The sequence below is a fragment of the Pleurodeles waltl genome, chromosome 6, assembly GCF_031143425.1.
Source record: "Pleurodeles waltl isolate 20211129_DDA chromosome 6, aPleWal1.hap1.20221129, whole genome shotgun sequence".
Classification (NCBI taxonomy): domain Eukaryota; kingdom Metazoa; phylum Chordata; class Amphibia; order Caudata; family Salamandridae; genus Pleurodeles; species Pleurodeles waltl.
In genome coordinates, this window is record NC_090445.1 from 578784897 (window position 1) to 578805012 (window position 20116).

The window sequence follows — 20116 nt, forward strand, 5'->3', positions numbered from 1 at the left end:
TGCATAAGCATTATGTGTGTTTCCTGGATAATACTAAAGATCTGGTGTAAAATCAACAAAATAAGAGTAACACCTTGAGGTGCACTTTTTGGCATTTTGTGTAAAGCGCTCAGACAGGCCTTGACATGATATCCAAAGCTGCTTGCAGAGTTAAGAGCTCAAACAGAAAATTTACCAAAAGAGAAAAATATGGCTCTTCTAAAGGCCATAAAGATATTTGTTTTTTTGAGCTGTAGAGGCATGTTCTTCCACAGTCTGGAAGCTAAGTGGCAAAAGAAGCATCCACTAGAAGATTCTCTCTTGTCGTTTGAGATCAAAGCTAAAGGAGGTTGAAAAGATCAGATTCCTGCTGGCCTCAGAACACCTTGTGTGGTACACAGCTGCACTTATAATGTAACCGTTGCTCAACTGCCAGCCAGTTTGAATCCGGGTAAGGGGCTGATACAGGTTTGAATTTTCAAAGATTTATAACAATCCTAATCCTGATAGCAAAGTTCTGAACTGTCTGACAGTGGTCAAGTTTAGAAAGGATACATGTGAAGGCAACCAATGCTTGGTGAGCTTTGAGCAGAAAAATGAGTATTTTCTAAACAAAAGTTGGTCCAGGCATTCACTTACATTTTCAAAGAGGCTCCCTGGTTCAAAACAGGCTTTAGTGACTTAGTGGCTAGCATTTGAGGCATTCATACTAGTAGGCTGCAGGGCAATATCTCGTGATTTGTGATGTTCCATTTAAAGAGCAGCTCTGTTTTACTTGAGCTCAGTTTCAGGTAGTGTAGACCAATCCCTTGAAGTATGGATGCTAAGCTATCACTTAGTCTCCATGCAGACAAAGGAGCTTGCCTGTCCAGTCTTTTGTGTAGGACAGCACCCTCCAGCCAGGCGATTTAATCAGATAAGATCAGAGTTGGACTTAAAGGTTAAATAGCGTGAACTTCAGGAAGGAGCTTTGAGGCTCTCCACATAACACCACCAACTTAATTTAACTGAACAGGGGAGTCAACACTGTCTGAGAGCTTCCAAGAATAACTGAAATCCGCTCAATACCATGCCGTCAAAGCCCATTTTGGCCTGTGGTCTGCAGTATTGAAAGTAGCAGAGAGATCTTATAAAATGACTTGTGCCAGATCTCCATTGGAAGGATGGGTTTGATCTCATCGAGGGCAGTGACTTAGTTACTCAGGCAGGATGACCCCCTGGTCATCATGGATCAAGAGTACTGGTCTCCTTAACAAATTTTAATAGTTGTCTTGCCACCACATTCTATTGTGGTTTGTTCTGTGCTGAAAGAAGAGTGATAGGCCAGTATCTATTTGTGTTACCTGGGTTGAAGTTGGCCTTCTTTCAAGAGGGAACATACTAACTTTCCAGCATTTTAGAACCGCCTCCAACCCAGATTCCAGTCATGGGTCTGTATTCTGGAAGGGAGCCTGATTTAGTGATAAGAAGTGCGGATTTACTGCCTTTCTCGTTCATGAGCTCTAAACATACAGGACTGACCCTTACACCCATGTCCAATTGGAAAGCTTCAGAGTGTTGGCTCTCTGAGTGTATTCCAAAGGCCCATCTACAATTGTAGGTTACTGATCACTGTGAGCTACAGTGTATCATACCGCACGTCACACTGTGGAGTGCTACCTACACATTGGGAGCTGGATACAGAGACAGGTTCTCAAGCAGTTGATTGTTCTTCATGCTCTCATTGATCCTGGTCACATTGGAATTGAATTAATTGGCAAGCTTGTTGCATAAAGCTTGGGGCACTGGTAGCATGCTTTACAGATAATAAGACTTGGTAAACAATTTTAAAATAAAGTATAGTTGTGCTAGGCATTTCTGAGTACCAGAAAGTTTGTTGAAAGAAAATTAGCTTTGGTCAGCATTAATCTTTATACACAAACTTCAAGTTGTCTTGTAAGTCCTTCATAAGTAATGTTTAGGCGTACTGCACCTGCCTGGTCAGTAGTTTGTGGCTCTCAAGAAGGTGGAAAAGTAAGTGTTTCTATGTTTGGACTATCGATTAAAGTTACCCAGTCACTGAGGACCCTCCTTAAGGTAGAAGAGAAGTTCTTCAGCAGAAGTTTGAAATGCTCAAGATATTCTTTGGCATTAAGACATTCATTGAGATTCTTGAGAATGACTTCTGAATTAATTTTCCTCCAAAGACAATACTCAAGTTGAGAAAATAGATCCTAGCTGATCTTGTTGCAGGGATGTTTGATTTAAACTGGTAGCCTAGCTCAGAAGAAAAATGCTTCCCATTGAGACAGTGTCTTGTTTACCACGGCCAGTACCAGTTGAAGTGTGTGGCCCTTGCAGGAGCCATTGATCACTTTGGTCAGGGATAAAGGCTCAAAATTCTTCAATCAAATTGTCATATCGTAGATCTACATGCGTACTAACACCCCAGAACACCATGACTCAGCTGAAGTATAAGACAGCGAGTCTGCAGAGCTAATCAAGGCATTTGTTTTGGCCTTTCATGCCTTAATCTAGTACACGTGTGAAGATTACTTCTAAAGAGCATTGAAAGATGTACGTCAGGGAGTCAGGACATTGAACATCCCAATGGGATGTAAGCTTTCTGGCCAATGCCCTCTTAGTAGGGAGAACATCCTCTACTCCACTCTCTACTCTATGCCCACAGTATTTGTAATTTGGGATGTGGAAATTCTGACATAGTTCTGACACAGTTTTCCAGGGCTATTTAGACTGAGATACATCAAAAACTGAGCAGTAGAAAGGCTTGCCCTGACCACACCATTGTTAGTATATATAACAAAAATCACACCACTATGGTGGAAGGAGGTTAAGCATGAAGATGGAGTGTTTTTGATGGATAGCTTACTGGCTGCCAGTATTTGCATGGTGGTGGTGACACATTTGCACAGAAGGTAGCTTGTGAGGAATAACAGAATTAGCAATATACTGTTCTCTCTGCCCTGATGAAGTCCTTTTGGAGGGATGAAATGTGTAGACTGGGCTGGATTTTTGTATTGAAGAATAAAAGTGTGTTGGAGACTTCAGATTACAACTCCCATGTTTCTATGGACTGAATGAAGAACTTGCCATCTTGATGAACTAAATGATGTCCTAGTTAATGCCTCTATAATTGAATTACCCAGGTGCCCCATTGTGATTTGATAGCACTCCCTTCTCTGTTGAGATTGTTCCATTTAGAATGAGGAACATATTGGTAAAGGACCTCAACTGCCTTACTTCAGATGCAAATGTCAGCTACCATCAGGCACAGCATTTCCATTTCGAGACACAAGGTTTCCTGCAGCCATGTTTCTGTGACAAATGAGACCCCATTGTGAAGCTGATAACATATTGCACACTTATCATTAAATATTTCCCAAAGAACGAGACTTCACTAAGGCCCAGGAAAGGAATCCTGCCTTGCCCCATTATCCCCTGTCCGGACCTCAGTAGATCGGCACTTGTCACGTTTCATAGGGTCTGCTGTGAAAGGCATATACACTGGAAGAGAGGGCTGTACAGTCCTGGGATTTTTCAAGCCCTCCGGCAGGTCAGCTGATGGAGACCTAGCACATAAATCAGTGATGCGTTCACTCCCAAGATGGTATGCTATTCCAACTAAGCCACTAAAAATGAGAAAAATGGAGGAGACCTGGGGCTACCAGCAGAAATGAGAAAATTTGAAACGATTTTTAAAAACATTTCGAATGCTGCTGCTCAACCCAGACAGCAAGCAGGATCGCGAAAGTCAAGCAGCAGCTCGGAATCAACCACGTTTCATTGAGATTGCACTGTGGACTCCATTTGCAAATCTCCATCAGGCTGACGTGTAAATCATGCCAACTAAACCACAGTCCCAACACACAAATCAGTGTTGCTTGCACATCAAGGATGGTGCTGAACTCAAAATCACCCAGTCACATGTGTGTAGCACATGCATTTCATCCTGGTGTGTTAAAAGTGTTCTCTTCCAGGGGATCCTCATCAATAGTCATAAACATTGAATATTCCCGCCCTTGTGCGGGGACCCCGGAGCATATATAAAATACACACATATTATACATGTGTAAAAACAGCAATGCAGGCTATAATGTTAAAAACAGGCTAAAATGCTTTATTTCTATGAAGTTTTTTTTTTTTTTTTTTTATATTATAAAACTACAATAGAGAATAAATATTTACCCAAGCCCCCAAAACTGGGCTTAGGAAAGTAAGCAGCAGCAAACTCTAGAGGAAAAAGAGAAAAAACTGCATTGAAAAACAATGAAGCATTCTTAGCCAATAGGCTGCATGCAGGTTAACACAGGAGAACCATAAACACTTTGGCACCGTGCCTTTAAGACCCTGAGCACCTCCAGTATCCCACCATGCCTCAGGGGTGAAGGAAAGGTGACAGTTGGTTCACAGTTAGGTCAGTTCTTTTTTCCGGCTTCTTCTGAGAGGATCCTGGAGCATTGAGCTCTCAGTTTTTCCGAGTTTTTCTCAGAAAAATCCTTTAAAAAAGCGTTTTTTCCTTTTTCATTCGACAAATAACATCTTTGTCTGAGCTTGGCAGTTTTTTCCTGACAGAAAAATGCCTTCACTTTTTGTCAAATGCCCTGCTTGTGGGAAGAAGAAGGCCCAGTCAGATCCACACACTCTGTGTATAGTGTGCCTGCCTCAGAGTCACTGCCCTGACACTTGTAAGTACTGCAAGAATATGTCAAAGAGGACTCTGAAGGACAGAGAAAAGATCAGGCTACATGGGCTTCAGGAGAGGCAAAGAACATCGTCCTCTTCACTTCCCAGACAACCAGCAGGCCATTCTCAGGAGAGAATGGCTCGGTCAACGTCAGCAGGTAGGAAAGTACCTGTTTGTTCCCCGTCGTCGTCGTCGTCGCTACCACCGTCTCACCGGCATAAATCGCCATCGACGGCGACACACCCGACGTCGAAGGAAACGGCGTCGAGGGAACACCATCACAGGGGCAGGTCTCCGTCGACGGCAGCCCGCCGATCGACGTCGAGCCATCGCTGGCGTGCCCGGTCGCCGCCAAAGGCTGTGCGCCCCCGACGTCAAGAAACACGACATCGAAATCGCCACGACGGCATGAGAGACATCCGCCGTCAGCTTCCCACCGCTCCACGTCGAGGCACACGACGGCGAGCAGGTCGAGGTCCAAAGATCGCCGTTCGACGTCAAGGCACTCTGCGTCGAGACACTCAACGTCGAGGCACTCAACGTCGAGGCAAGAGCAACCGGCGGGGCGCCCTTCGACGTCGACACAGCCATCGACGTCGACACAGGTTTTACCTGTCCCACAGGGAATAGAACATCTCCCCACGCCAGACAAGGCCGCGCCATCTCCAGTGGTCTCCATACCGAGCGGCATCATCTGGGCATGTCTCGCCCATCAATCTATCTCCAAGATGGCTGGAGAGCCTTAACAGACCAGCGGCCTCCCCAGATTCGCAATATTCGCGAATGTACTCGCCTAGTGCCTCCCTGCCAAGAACGCCATCACCGACAGCAAGAGCAGGACGGGCTCGTTCTGCTCCTCGTCAAACGGGCGCGAGGCCTAGGCGCTCTGCTACAGCGTCTCGCAGCAGGTCTCGTTCTCAACGACGATCCAGGTCTCGTTCACGAAGAAGATCACCCTCTTGGTCTTTGTCAGGTTCATCTGTCGGGCGTTACTCACCCACCCTAACAGATTCACCACCTGCTAGGGTCTCACCGGTGGATGACATTACCACGTTTAACGAGGTGCTGCTAAGAGGAGCGCAGAAACTAAACATAGAAGTTCCAGAGCCATCTACCTCCTCGTCAGTCATCTTTGAGACTCTACAACAGAGTTCAGCATCAAAAAAGCTGCTGCCTCTAGTGCCTGGTTTGTTGCAGCCAACCATGGACACTTTTCTGGCCCCAGCCTCGCTCAAATCTGCCCCGGCTAGGATTCTCAAAAAATACAAGGCTCCCGAACAGGACCCTTTGTTCCTCAGGAAGGATCCGCCACCGGACTCGATAATAATAGCTGCAGCCCGAAAGACCCACTCGGTGGCATCATCATCCACGGTCCCCCCGGATAAAGAGAGCAGGCATCCAGACTCTCTGGGAGAAAGATATGCGGGACGGCGGCTTCGGCAATGAAAGTCTCCAGTGCTTCTGCACTCCTGGGCAGGTATGATCGTTCTCTGTGGGACTCTCTCAATAGATTCACAGAGAAATTGCCCAGAGAGGACAGACAAGATTTCCAGGAGATCCTGCAAGAAGGATGCCTGGTATCCAACCAGGTTATCAGCGCGGCAGCAGATGGGGCGGATTTAGCTGCACATGGGTACGCGCATGGAATCTGTGCAAGGAGGTCTTCCTGGCTGAGGCTCACTGGTTTAAAGCAGGAAGCACAACAACGCATCCTGAATCTCCCATTCGCCGGGAACTCTCTATTCGGTGCCCATGCAGATGAGGAAATGGCCCGCATGAAGACCGAGGTGGATACCATGAGGGCAGTGTGCCTGGAAAGAAAGAAAGATTTCAGGCGGAGGTACAGGCCTTATGACAGGCGCCCTTTCCAGCAGAGGGTTCAAACCCCTCACTGGTCCCAAAGGTCACAGCAACGACAGGGACGCCCTCTTTTTCAACGACGGAACACAAGGGAGCGAGGGTCAAGTAGACCTCAACAGTCCACTCCGAAAGCACCCACCAAACAATGAGATCTCGCTTCCCTCGACACTGTACACCACTCCGGTGGGGGGAAGTATTACAGCTTATCTTCTCGAGTGGCACTCTATCACAAGAGACAAATGGGTGCTCAATATTGTCGAACATGGCTATTCTCTTCTTTTCAAACAGCCTCCACCACGCTTGCCACCAACCAAAGGCAATCCATCTCATCTCAGCTTGCTATGCAAGGAGGCTCTCGCCCTCCTAAAAAAGAATGCCATAGAAAAGGTTCCACCTGCGCACAGAGGAAAGGGGGTTTACTCCCGTTACTTTCTGGTGGCGAAGAAGGGTCGAGAGGGCGTTTTCAGGCCAATCCTGGACCTACGGCTGCTGAACAAATACATAAGGAAACAGAAGTTCAGGATGCTAGCGCTTCACCAGATTTTCCCTCAACTACATCAGGGAGACTGGATGTGCTCCATCGACCTGCAGGATGCGTATTTTCACATCCCAATAGCTCCCAAACATCGAAAATTCCTGCGCTTCCAAGTAGCGTTACATTTGGCCTGAAATCTGCCCCACGAGTTTTCTCTAAATGTATGGCAGTAGTAGCGGCGCATCTTCGAAAACAAAAGATATTCATATATCCATACCTAGACGACTGGTTACTGAAGGCTTCTTCTCCGGAGCAGGCGAGAAGCCATCGGGACATTGTGCTCGGAGTTTGCGAGTCTCTAGGTCTTCAGGTCAATTACCAAAAGTCAACCTTGATTCCAACACAGAATCTTCACTACCTGGGAGCTATCATAAACACAGAACTCCAAAAAGTGTATCCTTCGGAGGAACGACTATCCTCAATAGACAGGAAGTGTCAGGACCTGTTGAGAGCCAACGCACCTACGGCACGTCAGGTGACATCGCTGCTGGGCTCCATGGCATCATGCATTTTTATTGTCCCAAATGCCAGACTCCACATGAGGCCCCTCCAAGAGGCATTGGAGAGCAACTGGAGCCAAAGGACAGGTCGCTGGGAGGACAGAGTGCGACTACCGGCGGTAGCACTTCAATCATTGAGATGGTGGATGCACAGACCTCACCTATCAGTGGGTGCTCCGTTTCACCAGGTACTTCCATCCGACACCCTAGTAACGGATGCGTCTCTTCAGGGATGGGGGGCTCATCTGGGTCCCCTTCAAGCTCAGGGCCTGTGGTCAGACAAGGAAAAGCAGTACCACATCAATCTGCTAGAACTCAGAGCGGTCCATCTGGCTCTCAAGTCTTTCATACCACTAATTCAGGGGAAAACTCTCCTAATACAAACGGACAATACAACCACGATGTATTATTAGAACAAACAGGGGGGAACGAGATCCCTACCCCTATCGTGAGAGTCCCAAGCGATATGGCATTGGCTCCTGGCCAGAGGAATGTCAATTACAGCGGTTCACCTGCCAGGTCAGCAAAACGTGGAAGCAGATTTTCTGAGCAGACACCTAGAGGACGCTCACGATTGGGTCCTACACGGCGAAGTCGCAGAATACATCTTCGCGCAATGGGGTCGGCCTCAACTGGATCTCTTCGCAGACGAAGTAAACAAGAAATGCCCAGACTTCGCATCCAGGTTCTACCGTCCGGGATCTCGAGGGAATGCCCTGTTGATCGACTGGTCAGGGATATTTCTCTACGCTTTTCCGCCGATTCCCCTCATTCCGGCAGTGATCAGCAAACTTTACAGATCCAGAACCAGAATGATTCTTATAGCGCCACAATGGCCCCGTCAATTCTGGTACACAGATCTCCTCAACCTGTCGGAAAAACCTCACAGGAGGCTGCCGTGCAGACCGGATCTTCTGAGCAGAATGGAGGGCAGAATTCTACATCCCAACCTACCCTCTCTGAGCTTAACAGCATAGCTCCTGAATTCCTGCATTATGGGCACCTAGGGCTCTCACAGGAGTGTATGAACATCTTGAAAGAGTCCAAACGGCCTTCCACGCGGCGTTCTTACGCTTTTAAGTGGAAGAGATTCTACATATGGTGCTGTCAACAAGGTCACAATCCCATACGGGCTCAGGAGGATGTCATACTGTCCTATTTGCTTCATCTGGCAAAGTCCGGTCTGCAGGTATCATCTATTAAGGTACATTTGTCTGCTATTACAGCTTATCGCAAGTCACCTTCTCAGGAATCCTTCTTTACAAAACCTGTAGTCAAGGATTTCTTAGAAGGTTTGAAAAAAGTTTTGCCGCCCATTCGGAGACCTTCTCCTCCATGGGAACTGAACATAGTATTGGCAAAACTTATGGGCCCTCCTTTTGAACCTATACATAAGGCCTCTTTACAACACCTTACGTGGAAGACGGCTTTTCTAGTGGCCATTACTTCAGCGAGGAGGGTCAGCGAAATCCAGGCCTTGTCTTCCAAGGAACCGTACACGGTTTTTCATGACAATAGAGTGGTTCTACGAACTCACCCATCTTTCCTTCCGAAGGTGGTGTCAGAATTCCATATCAATCAGACTATATCTTTACCGACTTTCTTTCCCAATCCGGAGACTCCGGCAGAGAAAGCATTGCACTCCTTAGACTTGAAAAGAGTGCTGAAATTTTATCTGGATAAGACAAAATCGATTAGACACTCTAACCGTTTGTTTGTAAACTATGGTCATTTGAGGACAGGAGAGGCAGCATCTAAACGAACGATATCAAGATGGATAGTTTCTTGTATTGTTAATACTTACCAGCTAGCTAATAAACAATTACTAGCGAGGCCTAAAGCGCATTCCACAAGGTGAAAAGCGGCTACTGCTGCCCTCCTTAACAATGTTCCAATATCTGAGATTTGTAAGGCTGCTACATGGAAGTCTGTGCATACGTTTACTAGACATTACTGTTTAGACTCAGATGCAAGAGTGGATGCCCAAGTGGGGCAGGCCTCTCTGAGAAATTTATTTGCATAATACGTATCTATTCCTGCACTTCTATCGGACAGTCCGCAGGGTTTAGGGATGGGCTTGCTAATCTATTCAGTGTTTATGACTATTGATGAGGATCCCCTGGAAGAGAAGGATAAGTTACTTACCTGTAAATCCTAGTTCTCTTCCAGGGGTATCCTCATCAAAGTCATAAACAACCCACCCTCCTCCCCAGACGCACGTCTTCTAGAAGTGCAGGACAGACTGTATTTTGAATCAGTTACACAGATTGTCACCGTAAAAAGAACTGACCTAACTGTGAACCAACTGTCACCTTTCCTTCACCCCTGAGACATGGTGGGATACTGGAGGTGCTCAGGGTCTTAAAGGCACGGTGCCAAAGTGTTTATGGTTCTCCTGTGTTAACCTGCATGCAGCCTATTGGCTAAGAATGCTTCATTGTTTTTCAATGCAGTTTTTTCTCTTTTTCCTCTAGAGTTTGCTGCTGCTTACTTTCCTAAGCCCAGTTTAGGGGGCTTGGGTAAATATTTATTCTCTATTGTAGTTTTATAATATAAAAAAAAAAAAAAAAACTTCATAGAAATAAAGCATTTTAGCCTGTTTTTAACATTATAGCCTGCATTGCTGTTTTTACACATGTATAATATGTGTGTATTTTATATATGCTCCGGGGTCCCCGCACAAGGGCGGGAATATTCAATGTTTATGACTTTGATGAGGATACCCCTGGAAGAGAACTAGGATTTACCGGTAAGTAACTTATCCATATGCACCATACCTTGCTGTTAAGATAGGCTAAGATAATTCAAGAGATACAGTCAAGTGATGCTCATCATGGACAATACAAGCTAGCTGTGACTGTGAAAGGTCTGTGAAAAGGTGAGGCTATGCCCAAAAAGGTACATGCATCTTTTCCTTATTGCCTGGGTATTATCCGGCCATTTGAGGCCTAACAGCTGCTGCAAAAATTACATATCTTAAAGTGTGTGTGCATCTCATTGTCTATGATATGTCATTCTGCCTGTCAAACCCTGTTTATGGAGAGGGCACAGGGCAGACAGGCTCTACTTGGCCCCAACCAGGGGGATGGGGTGGGCTTTGACGTTGTTGTCCATCTGTATCATACCAGTATAATAGGCCTGCTCTACTGTAGGCCTGCAAAGTGGACCACTACAACCCCTTCTGCACTTGGCTCTCAAAGTGGTGAGACAAGCAGTCACAGGCTCCTCAGGGAAGTAGTGTTGTGTTCAAGCTCTTATTCAGGAATCGCTCAACAGACTCAATAACTCCAATGTACAGCCCAGTGCTGATCCTCTGAAAGAAAAGAAAATATTTTTAATGACAAATGCACTGCCATTTAGTTGATTTTTAATTCACTAAATGGTAATGCACAGCATGACTCATCAAGAGCTCCTTGCTAACAAAATACATCATGGAATTTCTAGAGGTAGCCCTGTCCTGACTTCTATGTATTAATCTCCCCCCTCTGGATACAAGAATGCAGGCAGTACACGACCACTGTCTGGGAGCACAATCCATACATTCCATCTTGTGCTGTGCCAGGCTAAGGGCATTCAAAAAAGATGCTACTGGCCCCCATTTCATGACCACTTGTTGCACTCACATTTGTGCACACACTTGACATAAAGTGGGATGTCAGTACAAAGGAATGGGCATACATATAATAGCAGAACTTTATATAAGTGTCTAGTACACCTCGCTCCCAGTGATATGGATAAAAAAAGTCTGGTCACACTACTGAACATTTCTAAAATAATACAAAAATAGCAAACAAAAAACACAGTCTGCTGCCACCACTAATTTATGGGTTCAACTATACCCAGGAGCAGGACAGTAGTCCACTTCCCATAATGAGTGCATGCTTGATCTGCCACCCTAGGTCACAGGACAGGTCTAGGACCGCTCATAGCCGGGGATATGCCTAGGCCTCTGTGCACACGCTTATATTAGCCTTACTCCAGTGCCTAAATAAATCAGGATAAAAGATATACATGCAGATGGGAGTTCAAGGAATTGGAAACCGACCTGTATACCATGCAGGGAACATTTCCTTCCCAACACTTTCCATTTAATTTAATACCCTTGTTGGATGCATCAAATTAAGTGTCCTGATCCCTGTCTTTGGAGGTCACCAGTAGAAACATTATTTAAGTATTTTCTCCTTTCATTCCAGTGAAAACCATTCTGCCCTGGCAAAACCTAAATCCTCTTTTGAGTCCTTTGTGCTCAGCTATTCCTTTTTTTCTGCTGCTCTGGGAGGATAGTATTTAACTTGTGAACCTCTGTTTTTTTCTTACCATTTTTAAGGAGTTAATCTGGGTCAGATTGTCAGTTAAGTTGTACACATGTCTACATACTGCCCTTTCACCTGTACCTGAGGGGGTGTGATCCTCTGCAAGAGGTGATATACAAAAACATCCTCAGTTGTTCAAATCTTGGCCCTGGAAGCACCCACAATCAACTTCTTCTGTGGCATCACCTTTTTTCTTTTGTTGAGAGGGGTGCATGCACCACATAGCTACTTCACTGTGGGAATCTGAGTGCATGCAGTGTTGTCCATCGTAGGGTCTTTATTGATAATCATAAACACTGAATATGCTGCCTTTTGTGCGGGGTAACAGGAGTATCTGTTTTTATCTCCTTGGTGATCTTGGAGTATTGCAAGGGAACTGTTCTTTTTCAAACCCTTTTTTTTACTATAATGTTTTTATGTATGCCTATCTTCATATGAAAACCTAAGAGTTTTGTGATTTAATATCCTTCCAGAATGGAGTTAAAGTAGACCTTTTTCTTTTTAGAAAGTTCAGAAAACAGAAGGGAAAGGTAGAGAGAGACATAGAAGACCTTGAGACTGTTTGAGCATGAAACCAAACTGTTATTTGCCTTTAACTGCAGGCTCACATAGGTATCTCATATTGATGTGTCCTATCATTTTGTTGACTGTTGTCAGAGCTGCTTAAGAGTGTGTGCTTCACCTCCGACTCTTTCAATTCAAACTCAAACTCCATTCTGTTTTCACTGCTTCCGCCATAGATAACAAACACACTGATGACAGCTTTAAAAGTGTTCCAGTACATTGCTGGCGAGGTAGCCTCAGCGACACTTTTCAACTGATAATCATCTATGACCTTAGCTATCTCAGGCCTAATAGCCACATCTTGAAGTATCTGCCCAGTCTCCACATTCTGTCCCGGGAAGGCTTAGCTAAGTCAATAAGTGTAATCCCCCTGGAACATGATTGAACAGCTATGCTACCCATCACTGATCCTCTTATTATCCCTGTTGGAGCACTTGAAAGGAAGATCTTAATGATCCTAGAATATGTTTAGCATAGCGAAGAACAGAACATTTTGTCTCTCTCTCACTCTGAGGCGGCATGCTCTCCATGATTTGACCAGGCCTTGTTCACCCAGCTGTTCTTTGACCTGCAGTATGATCTTTGTAGAGGCCACCATTGACATATAAAATCTGTCCACTTCACTGTCCATTACTGTTGTCCATCAAAAGCAAGGTCCCTCCTGCAAACTTATTTCTCCAGTATTGAGGTATCTTTCATAGATTCACATGCTTGAATCATTCCCCGTCGTCGAAGTGGGAGTCCCACGGTACATAGAAAGCAATAAATAGAGATTTTTTTTTTATTTTTTATTTTATTTTTTTTCATTGAAGTCAATAGGAAAACACTTTCAATTGTAGAACTATCAGCCTCTTTAGAAAGAGCCCAAAATTCAGCCAATCAGGCGTGACCACCCCTTTAGAACCCTCAGCACAGAGGCTCAGTCTCTCAGATTTTCTACCGCATGTCGTGTGTAAGGGAGTCTCCCTGAGCTCTGCTCAGTTTTCTATCTCTTCAAGAGAAATTCTTAGAAATTTTCACTTGACTTTTTCTACAGAAGTTTTCCATCATGTCTACAACAAGAAAGGGTCTGTTTAGGCCTTGTGGGACCTGTGGAAAATTGAGACTTCACTGTGAGGATCCTCACAAGGAATGTATCTACTGCTTACATCCAGAGCATAAGGTCAAGGACTGCAAAGATCTGCAAGCTAAGAAGCTGCATGCATTTAAGGACAAGCCGGGGGATCTACCTTCAACATCCAAGGTAGCATGTGGCAAGGTTCACTCAGAGCCATCAACACCTGCTTCTTCATCAAAGAAGCTTAAAAGGCCTTCAAGCTCACTACCTCCGTCGACGTCCAGAAAATCTACACCATCGACGACACCGTCGACGAGCGCTCCGTCGACGACAGGCCTTCCTTCGATGACGACTATAGTGACGGCCACGTTTACGGCTCCTCCATCACCGATGATAGTAACTTCGTCTCCGCTATCATCTACGACGATAACGTCGGTGAGCCTGAAGTATGCTCCGTCGTCGTCGCACACCTTGAAGATAAAGAAGCCGTCGACGGGTAAGAAGCTGAAATCTTTGCCGTCAACGCATTCATCGACGAGAAAACTCAGAAGATCGCCGTCGGCTTCACCGACGAAAATACCGACGACGCACCTGTCAACGACAACCCCGTCGACGGCAACCCCGTCGACGGATGGCGTAGTAATATTGACTTCGTCGACGACACCTTCGTCGACACTGGCAGCACCGATACCGACTACACCGACGACGGCTCCGTTGACGCCTACACCGTCGACGAGAACACCATCGACGAGTGCTCCGTCGACGGCAGCTCCGTCGCCGACTCATTATCCTCACTTTGGAACATCTCCTTACCTACCGCAGAGAATTTTACCTGTAAAGAGCAATTCTCTCGTAGGGGATTTCCATGTATAGTCATAAGCATTGAATAGTTCCGCGCGCCTGCGGGGACCCCGGAGCACTGATGTGAAGTATATTCTTAAGTGCAAACACCAGCCGTTTAAAGAAAAGGTCTGTCAAAAAACACTTAAGAATAACATTGTGCAGCCTATGTGAACAGCTACACAGGCCAAATTGTTGAAAAGAAAATCAATAGTAGTGTAAATTAATGTTCAAACACCTATTTATTCTAGAAATGTAATAACAAATACATTCTCATACTTTATTTACACCTCTGATGAGAATAAAACAATGCAGGGCAGTGTAGCCCATAGGCTGCCATTATACAGAATGTAAATAGAGCTGTGCCTTTAAGAAAAGTAAAGTCTTCCTGTTTCCCATCATGCACAGCAAAAGGCAGTTGCCTCAGTTCTTTTTTCCGGCTCCTGCTGACAGGACCCTGAAGCATTGAGCTCTACCTCACAAAAGCTTTTGTGACAGAAATTCATTGAAATATCTTCTGAATTTCATTTTCACTCGACGTTTTTACCTTTGAGTGATCATTTTCTACTGATTTCTGTTAAATTCTGACAGAATTTTGAGGTTTTTCTAGTTAGAAATGCCTTCACTTTTTGATAAATGTCCTTCTTGTGGAAGAAAGAAGGCTAAAACAGATTCACATAGGGTCTGTATAATTTGTCTTCCATCCAGCCACAAACCGGAGTCGTGTGACATCTGTAAAACCTTCTCTAGAAGAACCCTTCGTGACAGAGAGAAGATCCGACTCCAGGCGAAAGAGGACAGGAGAAAAAGTGGCCATTCCACTACAGAGCGAGGAGAAGGTCAGACTTCTACCAGGGCTCAACCTGTTTCCTCCATGACTCCTTCCAGACCTGCTGAAAAACGACATAGATCTCCGACGACGTCGAGAGCGTCGACGTCGAAGCAGGGAACGGCGCCAACATGTTCGCCGTCGAGGAGTGCTTCGCCGGCGAGAAAACGACATCGTTCGCCGTCGACAGCTATTTCGCCGTCGAGGCGGCGAAGACACCCGACGTCGAGAGGATCTGGGTCGCCGTCGACACGGCGAACACAGTCCACGCCAAGGAGATCCGAGTCGGGCTCGCCGTCGACACGGCGAGGGAGATCGCCGTCGAGAGACAGTGTTCGCCGTCGGAGGCGTTCACCGTCACTGCACCGACGTCGAGGTTCGTCGTCGAGAGGTTCTCAGCGGCGAGACGAGTCGACGTCTAGAGGCACTCGGCGTCACCGCAGTTCGACGTCGAGGAGTGCTTCGACGTCGAGAAGACCATCTAAGAGGCCTAGAAGGGTTTATACAACCTCAGAATCCTCGGCCTCGCTTATCCTACTTCCAGCATCACCACAGCTCTCACAAAGGCAGTCGCCTTTACCACAGACGCCGGTAACACCTACGGCTCCTCTTCCGGCGCCTCCTCCAGAACCTGTTCCGAGGACTCCAACGCGATCTGCAGGGCGTTCTGGTTATTCCTCGAGACGTACATCTACCTCAAGGCACCGTCGTCAATCACATCATGGACATTCTTCATCGTCCACACGAGACTACTCTCCAACCTTATCAGACTCACCATCCCCAAGAGTGTCTCCCATAGATGATGTCAACACATTTCAGGAGGTCTTAGTGAGAGGGGCAACCAAGCTGAATATCCCGCTAGCAGCTCCAGCCCAATCGACATCAGTAATCTTTGAGACCTTGCATCAAAGGACATCTTCACGACCTTTACTTCCACTGGTTCCGGGTCTTATTGAACCGGCAATGGACATTTTTCTCACGCCGGCTACAACAAAGTCTGCTCCTTCCAGACTCATTAAAAAGTACCGTCCACCAGAGCAAGATCCTCTATTCTTGAGGTCGGACCCAGTACCAGACTCGGTAGTTATAGTGGCAGCGAAGAAATCGCATTCGACGTCACCGTCTTCCTCTGCTCCCCCAGACAAAGAAAGCAGAAAGATCGATGCTGCAGGAAGAAAAGTATGCTCGACGGCATCTATCACCATGAAAGCAGCCAGTGCCACTGCTTTATTAGGGAGATATGATCGATCCCTCTGGGACTCTATACTACAGTTCTCAGAGCATCTCCCTAGGGACAAAAGGGAAGATTTCCTAGAGGTCGTGAGCGAGGGAGCAATGGTTTCTAACCAGATCATAAGTGCTGCGGCAGATGCTTCAACTCTATCCGCACATAACTATGCTCATGGTATAGCGCTCAGGAGACATGCATGGCTGCGGCTTACATCGCTTAAACCCGAAGCACAGCAGAGGATACAGAACCTGCCTTTCTCAGGCTCCACTTTATTCGGCTCTCATGCCGATGATGAGATGGCCAGAATGAAGTCGGAGCTGGATACCTTAAAAGCGGTAGGCATAGAGCGACCTAAAGAACAGCGAAAGGGATTCCGCCCATATCAAAGAAGACTGTTCACCCACAGGTATCAGGCTCCACATTGGTCGTCTTCACGCCCTCAGCAACAGCAGCAGCAGCAGCATCAGAGGGGCTTCTCCAGAAAGTCGACAAGGGGTCGTTCAACACCTCAGACCCAGACACCTCGACAAACTCCCACGTCTAGGCCCTGAATCTTTGCTTCCCCCTCCTCCGTTACCCACTCCGGTAGGGGGAAGTATCTCAAATCATCTAGACGAGTGGCTACGCATCACAACAGACGCCTGGGTATTGAATATTGTGAGACATGGTTACGCTCTCAGATTCACCAGTTCTCCACCATCTGTTCCACCCAAAACAGCCAACCACCATCTCGAAGCTCTGCAGTTAGAGGTCAATATCCTATTGCAAAAAAGAGCCATAGAACCCGTTCCCATCAGCCAACATGGGAAGGGGATTTATTCGAGATATTTCCTTGTACAGAAAAAAGACAAACAAGAGTTTCGTCCCATCTTAGATCTGAGGACAGCAAACAAATGGATTCGCAAAGAAAAATTCAGGATGTTAGCCTTACACCAAATTTACCCACATTTACGTCAGGGCGACTGGCTATGTGCGATAGATCTTTGCGACGCTTACTTCCATATCCCAGTAGCCAAGAAACATCGAAAATTCCTAAGGTTCACTGTCGGAAAACGCCATTACCAATTTGCAGTTCTACCGTTCGGCCTAAAATCAGCGCCAAGGACTTTTTCCAAATGCATGGCGGTAGTAGCCGCCCACTTGAGGAAACAGCGAATATTCGTCTATCCCTATCTAGACGATTGGCTCATAAAGGCCTCCAGCTATCTCAAGGCACAGCAGCATTTCGAATGGACTCTACAACTGCTACAAAAACTTGGTCTTCAAGTCAATCTTCTGAAATCAACAGCAACACCTGTTCAGAGGTTGCATTACTTAGGGGCCATTGTAGATACCAAGCTAGGAAAGGTGTTTCCTTCGGAGGAACGACGGTTATCGATTCTCCAAAAGTGCAAACAACTGCAGGAAAGACCTCAAGCCACTGCAAGAATAATAGCTTCTCTACTGGGCTCGATGGCGTCTTGTATCCATCTGGTTCCCAATGCTCGTCTCCATATGAGACCATTGCAGGAAAATCTAGAGGATCAGTGGTGTCAACTGAGGGACGATTGGGAGAACAAAGTCCTGCTGTCTCCTCACACCCTACAATCCCTCAAGTGGTGGTGTTTGCCCAGCAATCTCTTGGTGGGGATTCCGTTCCAACAACGACCTCCATCTCAAACCATCGTAACAGATGCGTCACTGCTCGGATGGGGGGCGCACATGGAACATCTTCGAGTCCAAGGCGAGTGGTCACAGAAAGAGAGTCTCTATCACATCAACCTGCTGGAACTTCGCGCAGTCCACCTTGCGCTCAAAGCCTTCCTTCCCTCTCTGAGAACGGAAACTCTCCTTCTTCAGACAGACAACGTGGCCACTATGTACTACGTGAACAAACAAGGAGGCACCAGGTCCAGAATTTTATCCAGAGAGGCCCAGACAATCTGGCATTGGCTTCTAGCCAGGAACCTGTCGCTAGTGGCAACTCACCTGCCCGGCATCCAGAATGTTCAAGCGGATGCCCTCAGTCGGGTAATAAGCGAGAACCACGAATGGGTACTACACGACGACGTCGTTCATTCCATTTTCGCACTCTGGGGTACCCCTTCTACAGACCTATTCGCAACCCCAGAAAACAAAAAATGCCAAAACTTCGCCTCCAGATATTACCATCCAGGGACACTGGGGAATGCCCTATGGATAAGCTGGTCAGGGGCATTTCTTTACGCCTTTCCACCGCTTCCCCTGATTCCGGCAGTTCTCCAGAAGCTGTCCAATGCTCAGACCAAAATGATCCTAATTGCTCCGGAGTGGCCACGCCAGTGGTGGTTCCCAGACCTTCTTCACCGGTCACTCAAACCACACATCAGGCTACCATATCGCCCGGACCTTCTCACGAAGTTCAGAGGGCAGATATCTCATCCCAACCCCTCATCGTTGAGTTTGGCAGCATGGCTCCTGAGCTAGTGCAATATGGACATTTGAACTTACCTCAGGACTGTATGGAAATTCTGAGGGAAGCAAAACGCCCTTCCACACGATCAGCCTATGCAAGCAAGTGGAAGAGATTCTGCATTTGGTGTTTACACAACAACATTGACCCGGTTTCTTGTGGAGAACAATCTATCTTACCATACTTGTTAAGTTTGGCAAAATCGGGCTTACAACTGTCGTCAATAAAAGTTCACTTGGCGGCGATAACAGCATACAGAAAGAGTCCTTCACAAACTTCCTTTTTTCGGATTCCGATTATTAAGGATTTCCTAGAAGGTTTAAAAAAGGTTTTTCCTCCCATTAGAAAGCCTTCTCCTCCATGGGAACTGAACGTTGTCTTATCACGTCTGATGCTGCCGCCATTCGAGCCGATACACAAGGCATCGCTGCAGCATCTCACATGGAAAGCTGCTTTTCTGGTGGCAATCACTTCAGCGCGTAGGGTCAGCGAAATCCAGGCCCTTTGCGCTCAGGAACCCTACACGGTTTTTCATTCTGCAAAAGTGGTAATGAGAACTCATCCAAAATTTCTACCTAAGGTAGTCTCCGACTTCCATGTGAACCAAACAATTTCATTACCGACTTTCTTTCAGAATCCAGCTACTCCTGCTGAGAGAACTCTGCACTCTCTGGATGTAAAGAGAGTATTGAAATTTTACTTGGACAGGACAAAAAGCTTACGAAAATCACAACAGCTTTTTATTAACTATGGCCCAATCAGAACAGGTTTGGGCACATCTAAACAATCTTTATCCAGGTGGATTGTTTCATGTATAATGTTATGTTATCAGTTAGCAAACAAATCCCTTGGTGGTAGACCAAAAGCCCACTCGACCAGAGGGAAAGCAGCTACTGTAGCCTTGATGAGAAATGTCCCTTTGGCAGAAATATGCAAGGCTGCCACTTGGAGGTCGGTCCATACCTTTACTAAGCATTACTGCCTTGATACAGACGCTAGGGCAGATGCTCAGGTTGGACAGGCTTTGCTCAAGAATTTGTTTGCATGATTCATGTTTTTCTCAGTATTCTTATATCGACTCCACCGCGGCTATGGGGATGGGCTTGCTACTCTATTCAATGCTTATGACTATACATGGAAATCCCCTACGAGAGAAGGAATGGTTTCTTACCTGTAACTCCAGTTCTCTCGTAGGGGTATTTCCATGATAGTCATAAGCAACCCTCCCTCCTCCCCGGTGGAGTTGACATAGAACATGAATATTATGGAGGTGGGTACTCCAACAAATGTTTT

At 46.3% G+C, this 20116-nt stretch overlaps 1 protein-coding gene across 4 annotated transcripts in view; it reads left to right on the plus strand.

The window, feature by feature from the left end:
• FKBP5 (FKBP prolyl isomerase 5) overlaps positions 1 to 20116 on the plus strand; it is an 805772-nt gene that overhangs the window by 632857 nt on the left and 152799 nt on the right. The gene's annotated exons all lie outside the window — the stretch shown is intronic.